Source organism: Meles meles, chromosome 7 (assembly GCF_922984935.1).
Source record: "Meles meles chromosome 7, mMelMel3.1 paternal haplotype, whole genome shotgun sequence".
Classification (NCBI taxonomy): Eukaryota; Metazoa; Chordata; class Mammalia; order Carnivora; family Mustelidae; genus Meles; species Meles meles.
Genome location: NC_060072.1, coordinates 123,119,962 through 123,143,861, shown reverse-complemented (window position 1 = coordinate 123,143,861; position 23,900 = coordinate 123,119,962). Strand labels below are relative to the sequence as shown.

At 41.9% G+C, this 23,900-nt stretch overlaps 1 pseudogene; it reads left to right on the top strand.

Moving 5' to 3' along the window:
• On the top strand, positions 1-23,178 carry LOC123946495 (annotated as a pseudogene).
• The last annotated feature ends 722 nt before the right edge of the window (positions 23,179-23,900 follow it).

The following is a 23,900-nucleotide window of genomic DNA, read 5'->3' as shown; positions in this document are numbered from 1 at the left end:
ATGTCCCAGACCAGCGACAGCACCAAAGAAGCCAAAACAAAACCAGAAGAGTCCTCAGCTTTCCTTGGAGATTCCCTTAGGAATCCTCCTCAGACAGGCCAGAGGTGATATCCCAGCTGTGTTATTAACTCGCTGTGCCTGTCCCTCCACATCTTAGACCTCAGTTTCTTCATTTACAAGATGGAGCTTCATGGGGGTAGTTAGGGAATGAAATAAGAGCATTGGCTACATTTTTTTCCTGTTCTTATTGTTTGTTGAGACGTCTACTCAGACTTCACTTTAGCAAAGAAGATCTTAAAAAATGAGGTCCAAAGGTGCCTGTGTGGCGCAGTGGGTTAAGCCTCTGCCTTCAGCTCAGGTCATGGTCTCGGGGTCCTGGGATCCAGCCCCGTGTTGGGCTCTCGGCTCAGCAGGGAGCCTGCTTCCTCCTCTCTCTCTGTCTGCATCACTGCCTACTGGTGATCTCTGTCTGTCAGATAAATAAATAAAATCTAAAACACACACATACAAACACGAATCAGATACATCTATAACGGATTTCTCAAGTATTAATATGAGACTGTTAACCAGGACATTAGAAAGTTATCAATAAAGGGGCACCCTGGTGGCTCTGTTGGTTGGGCATCTGACTCTTGGTTTCCATTTAGGTTGTGACCTCAGGGTCATGGGTTCAAGTCCCACATTGGGCTCAGAACTTAGCGGGAAGTCTATTTGGATTCTCTCCTTCTCCCCCTCCCCTACTCCCCTGCACAGGTGCATGAGAGTCTATCTCTAACAAATGAAGAAATCTTCAAAAATTTTAAAAGTAAAATTAAATAGCCATCATCCACCTCAGAGAGTCAAATCAGTCTAGTAAATCCCCTTCCAGTAAGTTTGTGGGGTGCTTAAAATCCAGATGACATTTCTTTCTGTTTCCCAACTTTTTATTTTGAGCAAGTTTAAGCAAAGACTAACACAATAGTAGAACAGATACCTCTAGAAATGTTAAGTTGCTGATATCCTACCACACCTGCGTATGTAGAACATATGCACACAGACACGCACACATATGGACATAGACGTAAACATTCCTTTGTTGTTTTGGTAGGGTCACTGTCATAAGTAAACTGCAGACATTGTGACACTGTCAAGTGGTGGGTGGGGACATCCCCAGACGATCAGATGATTTCAGGTGATCAGAGTACCTTGAATCTAGCCACAGCTTTACCATGGCAGATTTTATAGTATGCGAAAACTTCTGGCTATAAAATCACAGAGGCAAGGAGTGCCTGGGGGGCTCAGTGGGTTAAAACCTCTGCCTTTGGCTCTGGTCATGATCCCAGGGTCCTAGGATCAAGCCCCCTGTCAGGCTCTCTGCCTGGTGGCACACCTACTTCCTCTCTCTCCGCCTGCTTCTCTGCCTACTTTGATCTCTGTCGGTCAAATAAATAAATAAAATCTTTTTAAAAAAAATCACTGAGGTGAGCTAAACTAAGAGAAATAGCAAATGAGAGGTGCAGCTTTCAAAAAATTGGCATAGGATCACCTGGGTGGCTCAGTCAGTTGGGCATCTAAGAGTTCAGCTCAGCTCCTGATCTTAGGGTCCAGAGATGGAGCCCCGAGTCTGGTCCGTGCTCAGTAGGAGGTCTGCTTTTCTCCTCCGTCTCCCTCTTCCCCTCCCCCACTCGTTTTATATGTCTTTCTAAAATAATCTTTTTTAAAAATTGGCATATACTTATGTATATATATATAGTCACATATATAGTTAGTTTTACCTAATATATACATATATATAGTTGTTCAAAGTGTTTCTTCTCAGTTACTATGTCCTAGACATAACTTCCTATCATTTTCTATCATAATTCCCAATCATAGATCACAGAAATATTCACATTCATGTTAACCCTAATGTAGGTTTTTTTAAAGATTTTATTTATTTACTTATTTGACAGACAGATCTCACAGGTAGTCAGAGAGGCAGGCAGAGAGAGAGGATGGAAAGCATTCTCCACGCTGAGCAGAGAGTCTGACGCGGGGCTCAAACCCAGGACCCTGAGATCATGACTTGAGCCAAAGGCAGAGGCTTTAACCCACTCAGCCACCCCGACGCCCCTGTGGTTTTCCATTGTATTGCTGCAGGATACTCAGTTGCTGAAATATAGATGAATACTGAAGATATTCCCAAATGTCTCCAGTCCATTCACCTTAAGTTTTGTTCAGGACTAATCTTTGGAATGTTGAAAACCTCGATATTCTACATCCATACCCTAGCTTGTAAGATTTGAGGATTTTTTTTTTGAAGTTTATGTAAATAATCTCTACACTCCACATGGGCTTGAACTTATGAGCCCAAGACAAAGAGTCACATGCTCCTTAGACTGAGCCAGCCATGTGCCCCAAGATCAGAGGATTTTAAAAGTAGCTATTTAGGATTCCTGGGTGGCTCAGGCAGTTAAGCATCTACCTTCAGCTCAGGGCTGGATCCCAGTGTCTTGGGATCCAGTCCCTCATCAGGCTCCTTGTTCCACCTATATATGACAGGAGAAAAATACAAGGGTTTTTTAAAATTTTTTATTTTTTCTAATTTTTTAATAAATGTATAATATATTATTGTCCCCAGGTGTACAGGTCTGTGAATCGCCAGGTTTACACACTTCAAAGCAGTCACCATAGCACATACCCTCCCCAATGTCCATAACCCAATTCCCCCTCTCCCAACCCCACCTCCCCGCAGCAACCCCCAGTTTGTTTTGTGAGATTAAGAGTCACTTATGGTTTGTCTCCCTCCCAATCCCATCTTGTTTCATTTAGTCTTCTCCTATCCCCCTAACCCCCCATGTTGCATCTCCACATCCTCATAACAGGGAGATCATATGATAGTTGTCTTTCTCCGATTGACTTATTTCACTAAGCATGATGCCCTCTAGTTCAATCCACGTTGTTGCAAATGGCATGATTTCATTCCTTTTGATGGCTGCATAGTATTCCATTGTGTATATATACCACTTCTTCTTTATCCGTTCATCTGTTGATGGACATCTAGGTTCTTTCCATGTTTGGCTATTGTAGACATTGCTGATATAAACATTCGGGTGCACATGCCCCTTCGGATCACTACGTTTGTATCTTTAGGGTAAATACCGAGTAGTGCAATTGCTGGGTCATAGGATAGTTCTATTTTCAACATTTTGAGGAACCTCCATGCTGTTTTCCAGAGTGGTTACACCAGCTTGCATTCTCACCAAGAGTGTAGGAGGGTTCCCCTTTCTCCGCATAATAGCCAGTATCTCTCATTTCCTGACTTGTTAATTTTAGCCATTCTGACTGGTGTGAGGTGATATCTCATTGTGGTTTTGATTTGTATTTCCCTGATACCGAGTGACGTGGAGCACTTTTTCATGTGTCTGTTGGCTATCTGGATGTCTTCTTTGCAGAAATGTCTGTTCATGTCCTCTGCCCATTTCTTGATTGGATTGTTTGTTCTTTGGGTGTTGAGTTTGCTAAGTTCCTTATAGATTTTGGATACTAGCCCTTTATCTGATATGTCGTTTGCAAATATCTTCTCCCATTCTGTCAGTTGTCTTTTGGTTTTGTTAACTGTTTCCTTTGCTGTGCAAAAGCTTTTGATCTTGATGAAATCCCAATAGTTCATTTTTGCCCTTGCTTCCCTTGCCTTTGCCGTTGTTCCTAGGAAGATGTTGCTACGGCTGAGGTCGAAGAGGTTGCTGCTTGCATTCTCCTCAAGGATTTTGATGGATTCCTTTCTCACATTGAGGTCCTTCATCCATTTGGAGTCTATTTTCATGTGTGGTGTAAGGAAGTGGTAAAATTTCATTTTTCTGCATGTGGCTGTCCAATTTTCCCAGCACCATTTATTGAAGAGGCTGTCTTTTTTCCATTGGACATTCTTTCCTCCTGTGTCGATGATTAGTTGACCATAGAGTTGAGGGTCTATTTCTGGGCTCTCTATTTTGTTCCATTGATCTATGTGTCTGTTTTTGTGCCAGTACCACGCTGTCTTGATGATGACAGCTTTGTAATAGAGCTTGAAGTCTGGCATTGTGATGGCACCCTCTTTGGCTTTCTTTTTCAATATTCCTTTGGCTATTCGAGGTCTTTTCTGGTTCCATATAAATTTGAGGATTATTTGTTCCATTTCTTTAAAAAAATGGATGGGATTTTGATAGGTATTGCATTAAATGTGTAGATTGCTTTAGGTAGCATAGACATTTTCACAATATTTGTTCTTCCAATCTTCCATCCAGGAGCATGGAACATTTTTCCATTTCTTTGTGTCTTCCTCAATTTCTTTCATGAGTACTTTGTAGTTTTCTGCATATAGGTTCTTAGCCTCTTTGGTTAGGTTTATTCCTAGGTATCTTATAGTTTTCGGTGGAATTGTAAATGGGATTGACTCCTGAATTTCTCTTTCTTCTGTCTTGTTGTTGGTGTAGAGAAATGCAACTGATTTCTGTGCATTGATTTTATATCCTGACACTTTACTGAATTCCTGTACAAGTTCTAGCAGTTTTGGAGTGGAGTCCTTTGGGTTTTCCACCTATAGTATCATATCATCTGTGAAGAGTGATAGTTTGACTTCTTCTTTGCCAATTTGGATGCCTTTAATTTCTTTTTGTTGTCTGATTTCTGAGGCTAGGTCTTCTAGTACTGTGTTGAATAGCAGTGGTGATATTGGACATCTCTGCCGTGTTCCTGATGTTAACGTAAAAGCTTTCAATTTTTCTCCGTTGAGAATGATATTTGTGGTGGGTTTTTCATAGATGGCTTTGATAATATTGAGGTATGTGCCCTCTATCCCTACACTTTGAAGAGGTTTGATCAGGAAGGGATGCTGTACTTTGTCAAATGCTTTTTTAGCACCTATGGAGAGTATCATATGGTTCTTGTTCTTTCTTTTATTAATGTGTTCTATCGCATTGATTGATTTGTGGATATTGAACCAACCCTGCAGCCCTGGAATAAATCCCACGTGGTCGTGGTGAATAATCCTTTTAATGTACTGTTGAATCCTATTGGCTAGTATTTTGGTGAGAATTTTTGCATCTGTGTTCATCAAGGATATTGGTCTGTAGTTCTCTTTTTTGGTGGGATCCTTGTCTGGTTTTAGGATCAAGGTGATGCTGGCCTCATAAAATGAGTTTGGAAGTTTTCCTTCCATGTCTATTTTTTGGAACAGTTTCAGGAGAATAGGAATTAGTTCTTCTTTAAATGTTTGGTAGAATTCCCCTGGGAAGCCATCTGGCCCTAGGCTTTTGTTTGTTTGGAGATTTTTGATGACTGTTTCAATCTCCTTACTGGTTATGGGCCTGTTCAGTTTTTCTCTTTCTTCCTGGTTCAGTTGTGGTAGTTTATATGTCTCTAGGAATGCATCCATTTCTTCCAGATTGTCAAATTTGTTGGTGGAGAGTTGCTCATAGTACGTTCTTATAATTGTCTGTATTTCTTTGGTGTTAGTTGTGATCTCTCCTCTTTCATTCATGATTTTATTTATTTGGGTCCTTTCTCCTTTCTGTTTGATAAGTCTGGCCAGGGGGTTATCCATCTTTTTGATTCTTTCAAAGAACCAACTCCTAATTTCATTGTTTTTTTTTTTGTTTTTTTTTGTTTTTTGTTTTGTTTTTTTTGTTTCTATTTCATTGATTTCTGCTCTGATCTTTATGATTTCTCTTCTCCTGCTGGGTTTAGGGTTTCTTTCTTCTTCTTTCTCCAGCTCCTTTAGGTGTAGGATTAGGTTGTGTACTTGAGACCTTTCTTGTTTCTTGAGAAAGGCTTGTACCACTATACATTTTCCTCTCAGGACTGCCTTCGCTATGTCCCACAGATTTTGAACCGTTGTGTTTTCATTATCAGTTCTTTCCATGAATTTTTTCAATTCTTCTTTAATTTCCTGGATACCCATTCATTCTTTAGAAGGATGCTGTTTAGTTTTCATGTATTTGTGTTCTTTCCAGCTTTCCTCTTGTAACTGAGTTCTAGCTTCAGAGCATTGTGGTCTGAAAATATGCAGGGAATGATCCTAATCTTTTGATACCGGTTGAGGCCTGATTTGTGACCCAGGATGGGATCTATTCTGGAGGATGTTCCATGTGCACTAGAGAAGAATGTGTATTCTGTTGCTTTGGGATGAAAGGTTCTGAATATATCTGTGATGTCCATCTGGTGCAGTGTGTCATTTAAGGCCTTTATTTCCTTGTTGATCTTTTGCTTGGATGATCTGTCCATTTCAGTGAGGGGAGTGTTAAAGTTCCCTACTATTATTGTATTATTATTGATGTGTTTCTTTGATTTTGTTATTAATTGGTTGATATAGTTGGCTGCTCCCACGTTAGGGGCATAGACATTTAAAATTGTTAGATCTTCTTTTTGGACAGACCCTTGGAGTATGATATAGTGTCCTTCCTCATCTCTTATTATAGTCTTTGGCTTAAAATCTAATTGATCGGATATAAGGATTGCCACCCCAGCTTTCTTCTGATGCCCATTAGCATGGTACATTGTTTTCGACCCCTTCACCTTAAATCCGGAGGTGTCTTCGCATCTAAAATAAGTTTCTTGTAGGCAACATACTGATGGGTTTTGATTTTTTATCCATTCTGATACCCTGTGTCTTTTGATTGGGGCATTTAGCCCATTAACATTCAGGGTAATGATTGAGAGATATTAATTTAGTGCTATTATATTGCCTGTAAGGTTACTCTTATTGTATATTGTCTCTGTACCTTTCTGATCTACTACTTTTAGGCTCTCTCTTTGCTTAGAGAACCCCATCAATATTTCCTAAAGAGCTGGTTTGGTGTTTGCAAATTCTTTCAGTTTTTGTTTGTCCTGGAAGCTTTTTATCTCTCCTTCTATTTTCAATGATAGCTTAGCTGGATATAGTATTCTTGGCTGCATGTTTTTCTCATTTAGTGCTCTGAGTATATCATGGCAGCTCTTTCTGGCCTGCCAGGTCTTTGTGGATAAGTCTGCTGTCAATCTAATATTTTTACCTTTGTATGTTACAGACTTCTTTTCCTGGGCTGCTTTCAGGATTTTCTCTTTGTCACTAAGACTTGTCAATTTTACTATTAGGTGACGGGGTGTGGACCTATTCTTGTTGATTTTGAGGGGAGTTATCTGCACCTCCTGGATTTTGATGCTTGTTCCCTTTGCCATATTAGGGAAATTCTCTCCAATAATTCTCTCCAATAGACTTTCTGCTCCCCTCTCTCTTTCTTCTTCTTCTGGAATCCCAGTTATTCTAATGTTATTAAGTCTTATGGTGTCAGTTATCTCTCAAATTCTCCCCTCGTGGTCCAGTAGCTGTTTGTCACTCTTTTGCTCAGCTTCTTTATTCTCTGTCATTTGGTCTTCTATATCACTAATTCTTTCTTCTGCCTCATTGATCCTAGCAGTGAGAGCCTCCATTTTTGATTGCACCTCATTAAAAGCTTTTTGATTTCAACTTGGTTAGATTTTAGTTCTTTAATTTCTCCAGAAAGGGCTTTTCTATATCCAGAGAGGGTTTCTCTACTATCTTCCATGCCTTTTTCGAGCCCAGCTAGAACCTTCAGAATCGTCATTCTGAACTCTAGATCTGACATATTACCAATGTCTGTGTTGATTAGGTCCCTAGCCTTCGGTACTGCCTCTTGTTCTTTTGTTTGTGGTGATATTTTCCACCTTGTCATTTTATCTAGATAAGAGGATATGAAGGATCAAATAAAATACTAAAATGGTGGCAAAGACCCCAGGAAAATGTGCTCTAACCAAATCAGAAGAGACCCCAAATTGTGGGGGGTAGAAAGGGGATAAAAAGAGGTTCAGGAAAAAAAAAAAGAAAAAAAATTTTAAAAATAAAACAAATAAAGAAAAAATATAAAAAAGAAAGAAAAATATATATTTTAGATAAACTAGTTAAAAAAACGTTAAAAAGAAAAGGGTAAAAGTTATAAAAAATTTAGCAGAAGAAGAAAAAAGAAAGAAGAACAAAAACAAAAAAAATTGAATTAACCGCAAGACTAAAGAATCATGGGAAGAAAGCCATGAGTTCCGTGCTTTGCTTTCTCCTCCTCTGGAATTCCGCTTCTGTCCTAGGTATTGAACCTGCTTTCCTTGATAAATGAACTTCATCCTGGCTGGATATTTTGTTCATCTTCTGGGGGAGGGGCCTGTTGTAGTGACTTTCAAGTGTCTTTGCCCAAGGTGGAACTGCACCTCCCTTACCGGGGGCCAGACTAAGTAATCTGCTTGGGTTTGCTTTTCAGAGTTTTTGTTCCCTGAATGCTTTCCGTAGAGTTCTGGAGGACAGGAATGAAAATGTTGGCCTCCTAGTCCCCGGCCCAGAGGAGCCGAGAGCCTGCGGCTCCACTCCTCAGTGCGCCCCCAGAGAACAGCACCCAATCACTCCCGTATCCCCAGCCTCCAGCCGCGCTCCCAGCTCACCCAGCCTGCAACCAGTTCAAGGTAACCCCAAGCTGGGAGTTCAGTCCTTGGCTCTGTCTCTGTAGCCAGCTTCTCCGTTCTAATACCTGTGAGCTCTGTGACACTCTGAAACCCCCGACCTTTCTGTGACCCTGCGGGACGTGGGGCCACGTTGACCTCGCATGGGCTTCACTTCGGTTTAGCCTCTGGAGCAATGTCCCTCAGTGGAACAGACTTTTAAAAGTCCTGATTTTGTGCTCCGTTGCTCCACCACTTGCCGGGAGCCAGCCCCTTCCCCCGCTGTCTATCTTCCCGTCGTTTTAGATTCACTTCTCCACCAGTCCTACCTTTCAGAAAGTGGCTGATTTTCTGTTTCTAGAATGGCTGTTCTTCTTCTCTTCAATCTCCTGTTGGATTTGTAGGTGTTTGCAATGTTTAGATAAGCTATCGAGCTGATCTCCTGCTACCAGATGTGGTCTCATCCTGCTGCTTCTCCTCCATCTTGACTCCTCCAATACAAGGGATTTTAACACGAGTTTTCTCCCAGAGAGCAGTATCATGAGTGAATTTTAGTTTTGAAAAATTCTTTCTCTAGTTTCTATTTTTCTACAATGTGTATGTACTACATTTGATCACAAAACATCAGACCTTAAATATATATATACATATATTTTTTAAATATATTTTTTAAAGTTTTATTTATTCATTTGAGAGTGAGTGAGAGAAAATATAAGTGGGTGGAGGGGAAGAGGCAGAGGGAGAAGCTGACTCCCCACTGGGACCACAGGATCAGGACCTGAGCTGAAGGCAGATGCTTAACTGACTGAGCCACCCAGATGCCCCCGAACATGTGTTCATATATGAAAATTATAAATGCTGAGCTGGAATATGCACAAGGGGCCATAGAAGGTTGAATGTTCCAGCAGGACTGACAGGTCTCTTCATTCTTGGGCAATTTGGCATCAGGACCGTTAACCCTGCTTCCTCCAGCAGAGTATCCTGGTGTCTTTCTCCCTCTCCTCTGGCCACACACACGCCCTGAGGAGAAGTTCTGCCTTCAGCATGCCTGCCCTTGCCAGAGTCTTACTGTCTTTCTCCCCAGCTAGGGCGTGAACGCTCTGCTCACAGGAAGGGTGGCTGTCCACTCTTTTCCTCTTTTTTGCAGACAGCCCTGCACCAGTGAGGTGCTCAAGGAGTGTGCGAAGGTTTGTGGGTTGATATTTCTTCACTTCATGCTAGGCAATTACCCCAGGCCTCTTGACATTTCTCAACCAGAACAATTCTGTAAGTGGTAATTTTATCCTTTCATCTTCTGCTGGATTGATACGTATATATCTTTGAGGTTCGAGTTCATGCTGAAAGATCACAAATCTGGGCAGCGCACACCCTGTCAGTTCCTCAGACTAGTTTTAATTATAGCTGATACCGGAAACAGGCTCGGAGAAAATACAATTGCTTCTCTTTGTGTGGAAATGATTTATAGAATGCTTGTCTTATAGCTACAACACATAGCTAAATTATATTTGTGCTCCTAGAATTAGATTTATCCTGTTTTTCTTAATTTTTTTTTTCATGTGAGAAGACCATGATTTTTATGGGACAGATTCTAAAATTGTAATTTGGGTCCAAAGGAATGGAAATGAGTGGAGGTTTTGCATGGGTACGTGTGTGTGTCTGTGTTTGTGTGTGTTTCTTCCTTTCCTCCAATTTTTTTGTTTCTTTCCTCCCGCTCTGTTTCATCACAAAATAGGAGAGATCAGTGGTGCTCAGCAGAAAGGGAGTGGGGATGGTCAGATATTGTCACCTGGAGAGATTTTTTCCTTGGGTTTGAGGGCTCACCCAAATAATCCAGGATGATCTCATCTTGAGATCCTTAATCATACCCACAAAGACACTTTTTCCAAACAAGGTCACTTTCACCCTTTTTGGGGGTTAGGACATAAACATACTTTTTTATATTTTGTGGGTGAGCATGACTGTTGAGGGGAGAAGTTCGGGAATTCTGTTTTGAGATGTCTGTTAGACGATGTGGAAGCAGGGTCTGGAATCCTCTGGAGAGTTCAGGCCAAAGATATAACTTTGGGGATCATCAGGTTACAGAAGGAAATTAAAGTCACAAGATGGAGATTACTGGGAAAGCGGTGTGTATAGAAAAGAATTGTCAAAGGAGCCTGGGCGTGAGGGAGACCCAGTGAAGGAGGCTGAGAAGGAACAGGGAGGGAAGTTGTGTGTGTGTTTTGCTGGGTCCTGTGATGCTTGGGATCTAATAAGCTCCAAAATGAGAATCGACCTTTGGGCAGAATGGAAGATGGACGGGCTTCCAAAGAAAAGGAGAGGAGAGAAACTGGCGACAGGGAATGTACACATTTTTTTTCAAGCTTTGCTGCAGAAAGAATGCAGAAATGTGTGAGTGAGAGATGGAGGAACTGGCATCTTGAAGGCAGGGAGCCTCGAAGAGATGGGAAGCTGACAGAAGGCTTCTATGTTAATGGTGGAAGAGGGGATCCAACAGGGTGAAAAAGAAAAGGAGAATCGCTTGCACAAGGTTCTGGAATAGTCAAGACAGGAGATAGGTGTCACTGCCCAAGGGGAGGGCTGGCCTTCGCTGGGAGCGCTGAACTGCCCCCATAGCTGAGACAGTCCAGGATGGGGAGAGCTGCAGGTAATGGCCAAGATGCTGGCTTCTGTTTGATGCATGAATGAATCTGACCAACTTTAAACCTTGGTCCTGAATTACTGGAATATGATCATCTCTTCTTCTCAGGGAAGAATGGCATATTGGAATCTGGGATTGATTGCAATTTCTCCTTCATGTAATGAAAGAGTTTGGGGGCACCTGGCTAGCTCAGTTTTTGGGGTGTGAAATGCTTGGTCTCCAGGATGTGAGCTCTGGCCTGAGCTGGGTACAGAGATTACTTAAAAATAAAATCTTTAAAAATTGGTCATAAGTGTGCACAACTCTTAAACAATTTAATTCAAGTTTCTTTGGTTTTGCTAATTTTTTTTTTACCTGCTCAAATAGTCTATTCTTTAAAAATCATCTTCTTTATCTTCTTACACATCTGGGGAGAAATATTCCTCAGATGGTTTTGAAAACCATTGTGTTTCAATATTTGTCTTCAAGGATACTTTCAGTGCTTTGGGAAACGTAGCACATTGCTTGAAGAGGATGGGAAAAGGTGATTTTGAAGTGATCTTCAAAATTCCAACTTTAATAAGATTAAATACCCAATGCTGAAGGAGAAAGAAATGATCATTCTTGTAATAATGTTGGTTTCATTAGTGTTTCCATTTCAAATGTTCTCAGATATTTTTATCTTAATAGCACAATTATTAAAGATGTGAACTTAAGGAATTTCCACATAATCCAAATCACTGTTTTTAAAACTGGGAACATTCATTAAATTACCTACGGAGAAATTATTGTTCTAATTCCCCCATGGGATCTTCAATGAGACATTTTAAACCCATCGTCCTTTAATTTAAAAGAGGCAGACAACAATTGGAAATATTTGATTTCCTTCATCTCTCTTAAAATCCATCCACTTAAACCAGCTCACAGTAGAACGGTAGGGATATACACACTTGTAAAACGAGGAATTTGGTGGGGGGCGGGGCCTTAAAACTACAGGTGTAGGTAGTCTCATCTCACTGTCTTTCCAACTGGTCAGGGAGGTCAATAACATTCAGGGCCTGTGTGGGTAAATGCCTTGACCTTTAAATAATCTGGTTTGGCCTGAATTTAATTTACATTTGCAGTGCCCACTTTCCACCAGGCGAGAGCGGTAAGGACTCACAGATTCACCCATGCCAGGTCCAGGAGCCCCTTTTCTCAGAAGCAGAAAGATGGAGAATCCCTTTCCTTTACCTACCAGGAAACTGCACGACTGGACCACAGAAGCGGGGATAGAAAACAGAAAAGATTGCATGATTCAGCATCCAATGGGGGCACCTAAAACACTGGTCACAGGAAGCGAAAGTTGGAAACTTAACTTTATGTACAAAATTAGGTAAACAAAACCCCCAGAAGATAACCCCACAAATACTCTTTTTCTTCCAGTGGTTAGAAGATTAATCACATTTCCCCCCCTTTTCCTCCTAACCTCTGTTCCTGTTACTAGCCTGAAAAATGGAATAAGATCAAACTAGTGGTCACCCAAGAAGACGTCGAGTTGGCGTACTAGGAGGCGATGATGAACATGGCGAGGCTTAACAGAACAGGTATTGGGGTGGGAGTGCTCATCTGGTTATGGAGCGGTAACTTGCTCAGGGACCCACAGTGCTTAGTGGTGACCCGGGGTTTTAAACTACCACTTACAATGCATTCAAGTATTATTATCTGTCATCTCTGAACAGTTAAGTAAGAGATTGAGGCCATTCCACAGTCTTTATGCACGGTAAGTGAGTGAATGCTTTAGTACTACATTAAGTTTCAGAAGCAGATTAAAATGAAACAGGAAAGTTCAAGAACCACAATTCATCTTCTAGAAAGCAGCAAGGCTTGCCAAGGGAATTACTTGATATAGTTCAAGCATCTTATACTCCCTCCCCCCTTTTTTGACTTTCATATGGATGTAGAAAATATCAGGCATATTGTGTAATTAAGAAGGAAGCTCTTCTCCTGGGTCTTTGAAGTCCTGACCTCTGACATGCCAGAGGAAGTGTTTCTAGAAAAGCATCTGTGCAAATGATTTGGAAGCGAACCAGCATGTAGAATGTCAGCTTCCAGAGGGCAGGGATTTCCACTGGTATTGTTCACTGTGGTGGCCCCAGTGCTTCGAAGAACGAGGGACTCATTCTCACTGTAGGTCTTCGTTAAATATGGACCGGATGAGTTCACTTTGTATACCATGTGCTAGCTTTCTTTATGATACTTCACAGACCTTTTTTTCATAATCATGAGAACGCGACCTTGTTTCTCCCCTTTGCCTGAGAGGAAATGCATTAATATGGGCAGATCCTGTTCTCAGACCCAAAACTGTATAACTATAAACACTGCTCTTTCTGTAGTACCACATTTCATCAATGTTGATAGGCTCAGTGATGGAAATTATTATGATTTTTTTTTCTGGAAATACCAGTTTTCTTTCTCATCATTATTGCCATGTTGTATTTAAGGATGTGGGTTGGGTGACATTTTATTTTGTAACTTGAAAAATGAAGTTCAGAAATCTTTTCCTTAAAAAGGTCACTTTTTGGGGCACCTGGGTGGCTCAGTTGGTTGAGCATCAGGCTCTCAATCTCAGCTCAGGTCTTGATCTCAGGGTCGTGAATTTAAGCCCTGCACTGAGCTCCATGCAGGGCATGGAGCCTACTTTAAAAACAAAAAACAAAAAAACAGTCTTCGTTTAGTTTTTCTGGGTTCGCTAAGCCGCCAACCAGAAATGGATTTGAATGTGAGGCGCCTGGGTGATTCGGAGGGTTAAGAGTCCGACTGTTGATTTCAGCTCACATCACGGTCTCTCAGGGTCATGGATCGAGCCCCGAGTTAGGCTCTTTGCTGGGTGTGGAGCCTGCTTGAGATCCTGCCTCTCTAAAAAAAAAAAAAAAAAAGAAATGCATTTGAATGGATTTTCTCTGCCTTATTCCCTCTATTCTTCACCTTTCTCCAAATGATTTTGAACGAAATGTATATAATACTTAACCGTGGAGTCTTCGGTTATTTAAAAGAAGAAGAAATGTTAGGGTTGATCAGCATATCTGAAAAGATCTTGATGACTGACACTCTGATTTTAAAGGTACTTAAAAATGTGAGAACATTTTTTTTTCCAGTATTTGCCTTTCCCCTCTTAAGTTAAAATTTTTTATGAGATCCCAAATTGATACAAAAGAACTTTATAAAATCTGTGCAGGGCTTCAGGATCAGCAGTGCAGCACCATCTGGCATGAGAAACAGAGTCTGGCCTTGGAAGCCCAGAGGTACCCCCCCGACACTCAGCTCCGGGACTGCTGCCGGGGTGGGGCGGGGCGGGGCGGGGCGGGAGCAGCTACTGCTCTGAATTTCATGTTCATTCTCTGCACTGTAAAGTCTTCATCGCAGAGACTTGTATCTTTAAGCAATTAGTTTTTAAATTTTTGCTTATTTGAATCCTACCTGTGTGTTTTCCTTGCTGTTTTGTTCCTGAGCATTACTCCTGGTGTGTGCACTTGTGTTTAATTCATTTTCTCCCCTGTATACTTTTCCACTTCATGACTGACTTATATGGTCTGTTGCTGGTGGCCATTCATTCCTGCTGAGAACACTCTAGGCGAGGGCTTCTGGGGATACTACGTGTAAGAGGTCAGCGGTGCTGTGGCTTTTGTGGCCGGCGCTCACTGTTTCCGGGGGGCCTACACACGATGGCATCCAGTGATCCGCTGCATTCAGAAAATTTCTGTAATATGTTTTTTCTTCCTACTTATTGTATATATATATATTACTGTAATAACATGACAGGCGGATTATAGAAGTTCTTAGAAAATGAAAAAAGGAGAGAAGAAACTTTTTCCATAGTCTCACCATCCAAAACAGCTTCTCTTACTGTATATTTGTGTTTCCTTCCAGGGTATTTTTTCCTCTGGTTGATAGGGGCTTTCTGTATCATTGCTTTATTGTTCATGTTCTCAGCTAGTGGTTATCATACATTTTATTTGTATTCGAGTCTGCTTTTTGAGTTCTTTTTTTCACATTATATAACCCTAGAACACAGTTTTTAATGCCTGGATGGTCTACCAAAGAGGTACTCCGTAATTTACCTTTTGCCCACTCCTGAATAGTTTTTTGGGGCATCAGATTTTTCCATAGTTTGTTTTCTGCATTCCAGGAATATTTCTTTGACCCTATTCCAAAGTGAAATCATAATTCATTAATTCTTTGTCCCCTGATGCTCTCTTCATGTACCACCAAGGCTTTTCCTTTCTATTCCTGTGCCATTTAAACTGTACAAGGAGTCTTTTTCCCTTTTCTGATTCTTTAAGGTAAGTCGTTTAACAGTAAGGGATTTGTAATGGATTAATTTTTATTTGCAGTAATTTTCAAATTTTCAGTTTCCTTGTATTTGAGCATTTAAGATTCCCTGTCCTTACTTTTTGTGCACAGCTGGTAGTGACAATATGGCAGAAGCTTATGGGGGAGTATTTGATCATATGTAGCAAATTATGTGTACATTTAGTTTGACCTAAGCAGTCCTACTTCTATAACTGCCTCAAAGCTGCAGTGGCCAAAATATGAAATGGCATGTCTATAAGACTATGCATTGGGCACTGATTATAATTGCAAAAAAGGGGAACAATCTACATGTCCACCAGTAGGTTACAGAGTGTTTGGTTGTGTTAAGTTGTCTAGTCTGTGTGTTCACTGTGGAATACTATACAGCCATGAAAAGGAAAGAAGGCTCTTTATTCCTGGATGCTCTAAGATACAATCAAACAAGAAAGGGACAGAAGAACATATATGGTCTGCTACATTTTGTGCATTCTTATGTGAATAATATGTATTTTATACTTTCACAAAGGAACAACGGGAAAATGAATCATGAATAAAAATACCCATGTAGGGGCACCTGGGTGGCTCAGTGGGTTAAACCTCTGCCTTCAGCTCAGGTCATGATCTCAGGGTCCTCAGATTGAGCCCCACATTGGGCTCTCTGCTCAGCAGGGAGCCTGCTTCCCTCTCTATCTGCCTTCCACTCTGCCTACTTGTGATATCTCTCTCTGTCTTTGTCTCTATCTCTCTCTCTCTGTTAAATAAATAAATGAAATATTGAAAAAAAAAAGTTCCATGTAAGAGGAGATAGAACTCTCTGTAGTTTGCCTTCAAAATGAATGTTTTCTATGGTTAAATATTATGTAAAAAATAGCATTGCTTACTATTCTAAACCAGTTTTTTTTTTTTTAAAGCTGCCTAACATACTAAATTAGTGGCAAAACCACTTGGGGAAGAATTATTTCAAGTCACTTTGAGCCTACTATTTTCAATGTGTATCCTTGGGACAAAAACCCAAAAAGAAATCTCATTGTATTCACCGGGCTTGCGTTTGTGAGAATATTGATTTGTTTTGAGAGAGAGAGAGCCATCAGCAGGTGAGAGGGGCAGAGGGAGAGGGAGAAGCAAACTCCCCACTGAGCAGGGAGCCCAACAGGCTTTGATCCTAGGATCCCAGGATCATGACCTGAGTCAAAGGCAGATGCTCAACTGACTGAGCCACTCAGGCACCCCCGAAAGCAAGTAAGTTAATACAGTTTAGAAGAAAAGATTTGAAGAATAAAAAGAAGACTGAAGAAGTTAAGTTAAAGACTATAATCTTTACTTTGGATTATCAGTATGAACTCAGGACTATCCCCCCCCCCAAATATGTTTATCTCTAAGCCTAGAAGCGATAATAAGCCTGTAGTAATGAACTTCTAGAGCCCAGATTCTAATCTGAAAATTAACATTTCCACGAAAAAGTGCCAGCACTCCCGGGGGAAACGGTTGATTCCAGCTCTGGGAAAGGAAGTGCAGAAGATAAGGCTGGGACCTCCTGTGCCTGAAAGTAACGGAGGTGTCAACTAACAGGGTCATGTCACTGCACCAGAACTTGGGGAGGCTCCCACCAATCCAGCGGGTGAGGGGCCATGTGGACATCAGCAAGAAGAGTGACTGAAGCCAGCTGAAGCACATACCTAAACATCAGTGAAACCATAACAATAATTAACATTTTGGGCCGCCACCTTTGGAAGTTGCTAGAACACCAATGCATCCTGAAAATAAAGGAATTAATCACACATTTCACCTTTCTTGTATGGGCTGTACTTCGGGAAGTCCAAATAATTGTTTTTTAAACTCTTTAGAATAGTCACTTCTCATAAATGCAGGAAGAGTGATTGAATCACACACTTGCCACTTTTGCTGCCCACTTTGATTTAAGGAATCTCAACAAGCATTAACAGCTGCTAAAACCCTTAGTCGAAGGGTTCGGGTGGAGGTGACAAGTGCTCCTTATCCCCACCAATGAAGTACTCTTGCCAGAAAAAAGAACTTGAATCTATCTCATCAGGGAGGACAGCCAAATCCAGAATGCAGGAAATTCTACTGACTCCATTTCCATAACAAAGAGGGCGTCTGGGAGAAAAGGGGAAGCTTAAAAATTCAGAGGTTTAAGAGAGATCTGTTACATACAATATTAATTGCATTGGAATAACAGTGGTATTGTGGTTAAGACATATTTGATACGTAACTCCTTAAGAGCTACATATCAAAATATTTACAGGTGAAGTAGTAGGACTAGGGTTTGCTTTAAAGTGAGCCACCCCTTGGGCGCCTGAGTGGCTCAGTGAGTTAAACCTCTGCCTTCGGCTCAGGTCATATCAGGGTCCTGGGATGGAGCCCCACATTGGGCTCTCTGCTCAGCGGGGAGCCTGCTTTCTCCCCCGTTCTCTCTGCCTGCCTCTCTGCTTACTTGTGATCTCTCTCTCTGTGTCAAATAAATAAATAAAATAAAGTGATCCATCCTCCTTTCTGACATCCCCAAACAAGTAGTCCAGAAGAGAGGGAACCCTAGTGGAAAGGTGGTAGTCGATGAAGCTGGGTGTTGTGTGGCACACAGGAGTTTGTTAGAATGTACTATTCTTCTCGGCTTCTGTGTTTTGTTAAAATTTCCATAGGAAATGTTAGCAGCAGTAGTTTCCTTTACAGGGACAAGGTGGTGATGATACCTAAAAATGGAATCCCTGTTACTGACTAGGATTCAGCATGTCCTTTTGTATCCTCTGGGCCTCTAAGCTCACCCAAGATGACACCAGGAAGAGCTTCTGAAGTGCAGGTCTTGGCTTCTTCCCCCACTGCCGTGGGGCAAATGCATTAATAGAATGGAATGTCTGCTTGCGTAACTACCACGATGGACCAGAAAATGTCAAGTCTTCTCTCCACCTCTGTGGTTGAGAATGTTGGACTACAAAGAGAATATTTACCAAAAAACCACATTCCCTCCAGGGTATTCCTGTAAATGTAGGATGTATTTCATTTCATGATACTTAATTTTCAAAAAATTAGACTTTCAGTTACTCCCCCCAAAGTGAAATACTTGAGTATGAATCTAACCAGTATGTGCATGCTCCATATGAGGAAAACTGCAAAACTGACGGCAGAAGTCAGAGGATGTAAATAATGGAGAAGTATTCCAGGTGCAGGGATAGAAAGCCTCAACATTGTCAAGATGTCACTTCTTCCCAACCTAGTGTATGGATTCAGTGTAGTCGCATTCAGAATCCTAGCCAGTTATTACTGATTCTGAGGGGTTCTTTGTTTGTTTTTTTAAGAACTTATTTATTTGAGAGAGAGAGATTGAGAGAATGAATGGGAGGAGGGGCAGAGGGAGAAGCAGGCTCCCTGCTGAACAAGGAGCCCAATGCGAACCTTGATCCCAGGACCCTGGGATCATGACTTGACCTGAAGGCAGATGCTTAACCCACTGAGCCACCCAGGCACCCCTGATTCTGAGTTTATATACAGAAGGGAAAGACTCAGAACAGCCAACACAGTGTTGAGCATTTGGAGGACAGATACCAAAGAGCAGTTTCAAGACACTGTAAGCTACAGTGTGATATTGGTCTGAGAATAGTAGATGTATCGGTGGAACAGAATACACAGTCCAGAGATGGACCCACATGAATTGTACTTTGATCTTTGACAGAGGAAACATAGTTCAGTGGAGAAAGGATCATCCTTTCAACAAATGGCTCAGAACAACTGGCCATTCACAGGCAGAAATCCAAGTCAGTGACCTTACACTTCTAATAAAAACTAACTCAAAATGGATCATAGGCCCAAACTCTTAAATTTCTAGAAGGTAACCTCGGAGAAGATGTAGGTGACCTTAGGTTTAGTGATGACTTTTTTAGATACAGCACTGAAAGCATGATCCATTAAAGAAAAAATTGACAAATTGGACTTTATAAAAAACTTCTCCGTGAAAGACACTAAGAAAGGAGACCAGCCACAGACTGGGAGAAAGTCCTTATACCACACATAATAATACAATAAACACTAATACGATCCAGCAGTCATGCTCCTTGGTATTTACCAAACTGAACTGAAACCTCTCCACCCGGAAACCTGCACACGGATGTTTGTCCTAGCTTTATTCATATTTGCCAAGACTTGGAAGCAATCAAGAAGTCCTTCAGCAGGTGAATGGGTAAGTAAACAGGTCCGTCCAGACAATGGAATATTATTCAGTTCTAAAAAGAAATGAGCTATCAAGCCATAAAAGACGTGGAGGAAACTTAAAAGCATCTTTCTGAGTGAAAAAAGCCAATCTGAAAAGAGAAAATATTCTGATTCCAGTTCTGGTATTTTGGAAAAGGCACTACTGTGGAGACAGTTGGAAGATTAGTGGTTGCCAGGAGTTGGGGAGAGGGGTGGTATGAGCACAGGATTCCTAGGGTAGTGAAATTAGTGTATATGATACTGTAATCATGGGTCCACATCATACACTCATCAGCACCCAGAGATTGTACAGCATCAAAAGTGGGTGTTTATGTAAACTATGAACTTCACTTAATAATGCATCATTATTGATGTAATGGCTTGGATCCCTTGTAACAGGTGTAGATGTTAATAATGGGAAAAGAGGGGGCACCCGGGTGGCTCAGTGGGTTAAGCGTCTGCCTTTGGCCCAGGTCATGATCTCAGGGTCTTGGGATTGAACCCCACATAGGGCTCTCTGCTCAGCGGGGAGCTTGCTTCTTCCTCTCTCTCCTCCTGCCTCTCTGCCTACTCTGATCTTTCTATCTGTCAAATAAATAAATAAAATCTTAAAAAAATAATAAGAATAATGGGAGAAGGCAGGACTATATGGGAACCTCTGGTAATCCTGCTCAATTTTCTTTAAACCTAAAACTAGAGAACTATTTTTTTAATTAGAAAATTAACCTTCTAGGCAAGTCACTTTTAAGAGTGCTTTGAATTATGTCTGTCTTACAAAGTCTTGTTCTTTGATTTTAGAATGGCTTAGATCTGATTCTTCCGGACAGATTTTTTTTTTTTTTAAGTTTACTGGAAAATTACTGTTGATTGAAGCTGCTAATAGTTCTAAATGGTTCTTGTAGAATATGAAACAAGCTTTCAGGGCACCTGGGTGGCTCAGTCAGTTAAGCATCTGCCTCCAGCTCAGGTCATGTTCTCAGGGTCCTGGGATTGAGCCCCATGTCAGGCCCTCTCCTCAGGAGAGCGTGCTTTTCCTTCTGCCTCTCCCCATGGCTCATGCTCTCTCTCTTTCTCTTGCTTTATCTCAAATAAGTAAAATCTTTAAAAAAAATCCGCATTCACAATTTCACTCTGGTCTTTTTTTTTGTTTTGTTTTAGAATTTACATTTTCATTATTCCAATATGCCACCTCCCTTACAAATTTGCAATTTTGAGATCAAAGTGTGTACAATTTTGAGTTGAGGAAAGGTGGCTTTTTTGTCCATCTTCATTTATGTCAGCAGATCATAAATGGCTCCTCTCTTTTCTCTTAGCTGCAGGGCTCATGCACACGTTCAATGCCCACGCTGCCACTGATATCACAGGCTTTGGAATTTTGGGTCATGCTCAGAACCTGGCCAAGCAGCAGAGGAACGAGGTGTCCTTCGTGATCCACAACCTTCCTGTCCTGGCCAAGATGGCTGCTGTGAGCAAGGCCTGTGGAAACATGTTTGGCCTCATGCACGGGACTTGCCCGGAGACATCAGGTACAAGGATCCTGGGTCCAGATCTGAGGATTAAACTAGCGAGGCTAGTGGAAAGTCCCCTGACAAGGAGGAAGCCGAGTACATGAGCACGACCCCACTGTGTGAGGTCAGTGCTGGCAGATAACCTAGGCCTTCACATGAATGTCTTCAGCGGCCCTGGGGGCTGAGGTCACCTGACTCCTGCCCGTCTGTGTGTGAGCCGGTGGCATGAAATCTGTGGCTTTTTTTGGTGACAGGACAGGAGGGAGGGAGAATATGGGAAAATGAGTCCTTCCTCGGCTTTCCTGGGAAACTTAGCATTTGAATGAACTGTGATTCCCTATAGGTTACATTGAACATGCTATTTTTTTTCCTTGAAGAAAATGTCCAAAATTGCTGTTTTAAGAATGAGATAGTATAGGTGCGCCCGGGTGGCTCAGTGGGTTAAAGCCTCTGCCTTTGGCTCAGGTCATGATCCCAGGGTCCTAGGGTCAAGCCCCACACTGGGCTTTCTGCTCAGCAGGGAGCCTGCTTCCCCCCCCCCCCCCCCGCCCCCGTCTGCCTCTCTGACTACTTGTGATCTCTGTCTGTCAAATAAATAAATAAAATCTTTAAAAAAAAAAAAAAAAGAATGAGATAGTATCTGATGTCTCCAGAGTGCCCTTTACCTGGACTCTTGTATTTTGCTCTGGATGTCCTCCCACTCTTTTCAATTTTTCTTATTTCTCTTTTCTTTCGAACTTTGTAGTTTCCCTACCCTAACAAAGCAGTGAAATCATCTGGGGATTTAAAAATACCAGTACCGAGACCTGACCACCAGGAAACCTGACTGTGGCAGTCTGGGGTGGGCCTGGTGTGCAGGAATTCTACCAGCACCCCAGTGGGCTTCTGGGGGTACAGCCAGAGGCGAGACCACAGAGCTCTGCCCACCCACCAGCTAGACAGGCCTGTGCTTCGCCTACAGGCTTCCCATGGCCGCTGTCCAGGAGCCTGCAATTTCCTGTCCTGAAAACAACAACAAACCAAAATCCAGTTTCTAGTAAGAAAGTTCCAGGCGGACAGTGGGAACGGTTGGTTCTGCATCGGGCTAGAACAGTGCCCGCCACCTGGTGGGCCTGGAGTAAGTGTTGAATGAACAAACAAATAGTACCATCAAATTCCATTTGTTTCCTTTACTCAAAAATGAGAAGTTTCTACTTTTTAATAAGTATGGATCTATATTTTTTCCTGATTGTATCATTTCTGTTTACGAATACATAAATTTTCTGTCCTAGCTAGCGACATTGCGGTGAAGGCTTTTGTAACATATTTTATGCTTTTTCTCTTTTGGAGGTGACAGAGCCAGTGACAGGACCTTTGGTACTTTGAGACATGCACCCCTTCGTGGTCTTAACTTTTAAGTTAAACAAATATATATAGAGAAAGTCTTTTTTATAAAAGGAGGAATCCACGTAGAAAATCAAGTCAGAGAAGTTCTCTTTCCGTGTCAAGTACTTTCAGTGTGGGAAGAAGAAAGTAGCTACCACGTGTGTTACTGAGCCCTGACACCCCTCACTCGTGCACGATGTTCAGGGATTCACGAGGTCATTTTCAGAGCTTAAGGTTCACTGCGTGTGTTCCTCTAATAGAGTAAGCAGTTCACCAGGAAGCCGCACATTGCTCTACCGTGTCATCAGCGGAAAGTCCGTTGACTGAAAAGGGCGGCTCACTTAGAGGCAGACACGGGTTGGTGGCCAGCCGGCGGTGGGGGTGGACGTGCCCTGGAAAGCCAGGGGCCGAGAAACCGCCAACAGGGCATCCCAGTAGACGATGATCCTTTCTCTCTCTTTTTCCCTTTGCCAGGAGGCCTCCTCATCTGTTACCACGAGAGCAAGCCGCCCGGTTCTGCACAGAGATCAAGTCTCCCGAATACGGGGAAGGCCACCAAGCATGGATTATTGGGATCGTGGAGAAGGGCAACCGCACGGCCAGAATCATAGACAAGCCCCGGATCATCGAAGTCGCACCGCAGGTGGCCACTCAGAACGTGAACCCCACCCCGGGGGCCACCTCTTAATCTCGACCCAAGTAGCTCTTTGGTTTTGTTTTTAAATAGATCTATTTCCTTTTTCATCATTTCAATTAAAGACTATAAACGGCCACAAAAAAATCTCATTGTGTCTACACATCTGGTGACCGTAGGTCGATTTGTGAGTGGATGCAATTAATAAAATAAAATCCATCGCCTTTTTTTCCTGTTACATTAACTGAAGATGCACCTAATCTTGAGGCAGCTTCTGAGTTGAGAATTATACTGTTATCCAATACTGTTGATTCATTTTGAATCTTTAGACACTTATCTCTTGCCGCATAGGCTCTTTTTAAAGGTGCTTTCCCGTAGCACAGACATGCCCGTCGTGGTCTCAGATAGCAGTTGGTGTCTTTCCATTTTGTGCGTATTTATCATTCTCAGTCTGGTCTTTTGTAAGTGTCTTGGATGGTATTCTGGAAAGATGGAATTGGTAAGTGACACAGTGGTATCCCATGAGTGAGAGGGTTGCATGGTTCCTTCTAGTCCTTGCTTTGTAAAGCCCAGTCTCCTCATTCGAGAGTATCTCTTTGGACCCAGGACATTTCCCCAGTAGTGTGTTCAGTTCAGCAAGGCAAGTGCTTAACTCTGCATGGAAAGCACTTTGAAGACAAAAAAAGAAAGCTAGTTTCTTTTTTTGTAGCCTTCCTAATATTTACAGTAATACTATTCACTGTTTTCTTTATGGACAGCAAGCAAGGATCCTTACTGCAATGTAATTAGATGTTCGCTAGTGCAACAAGGAATCAGCCTTCCG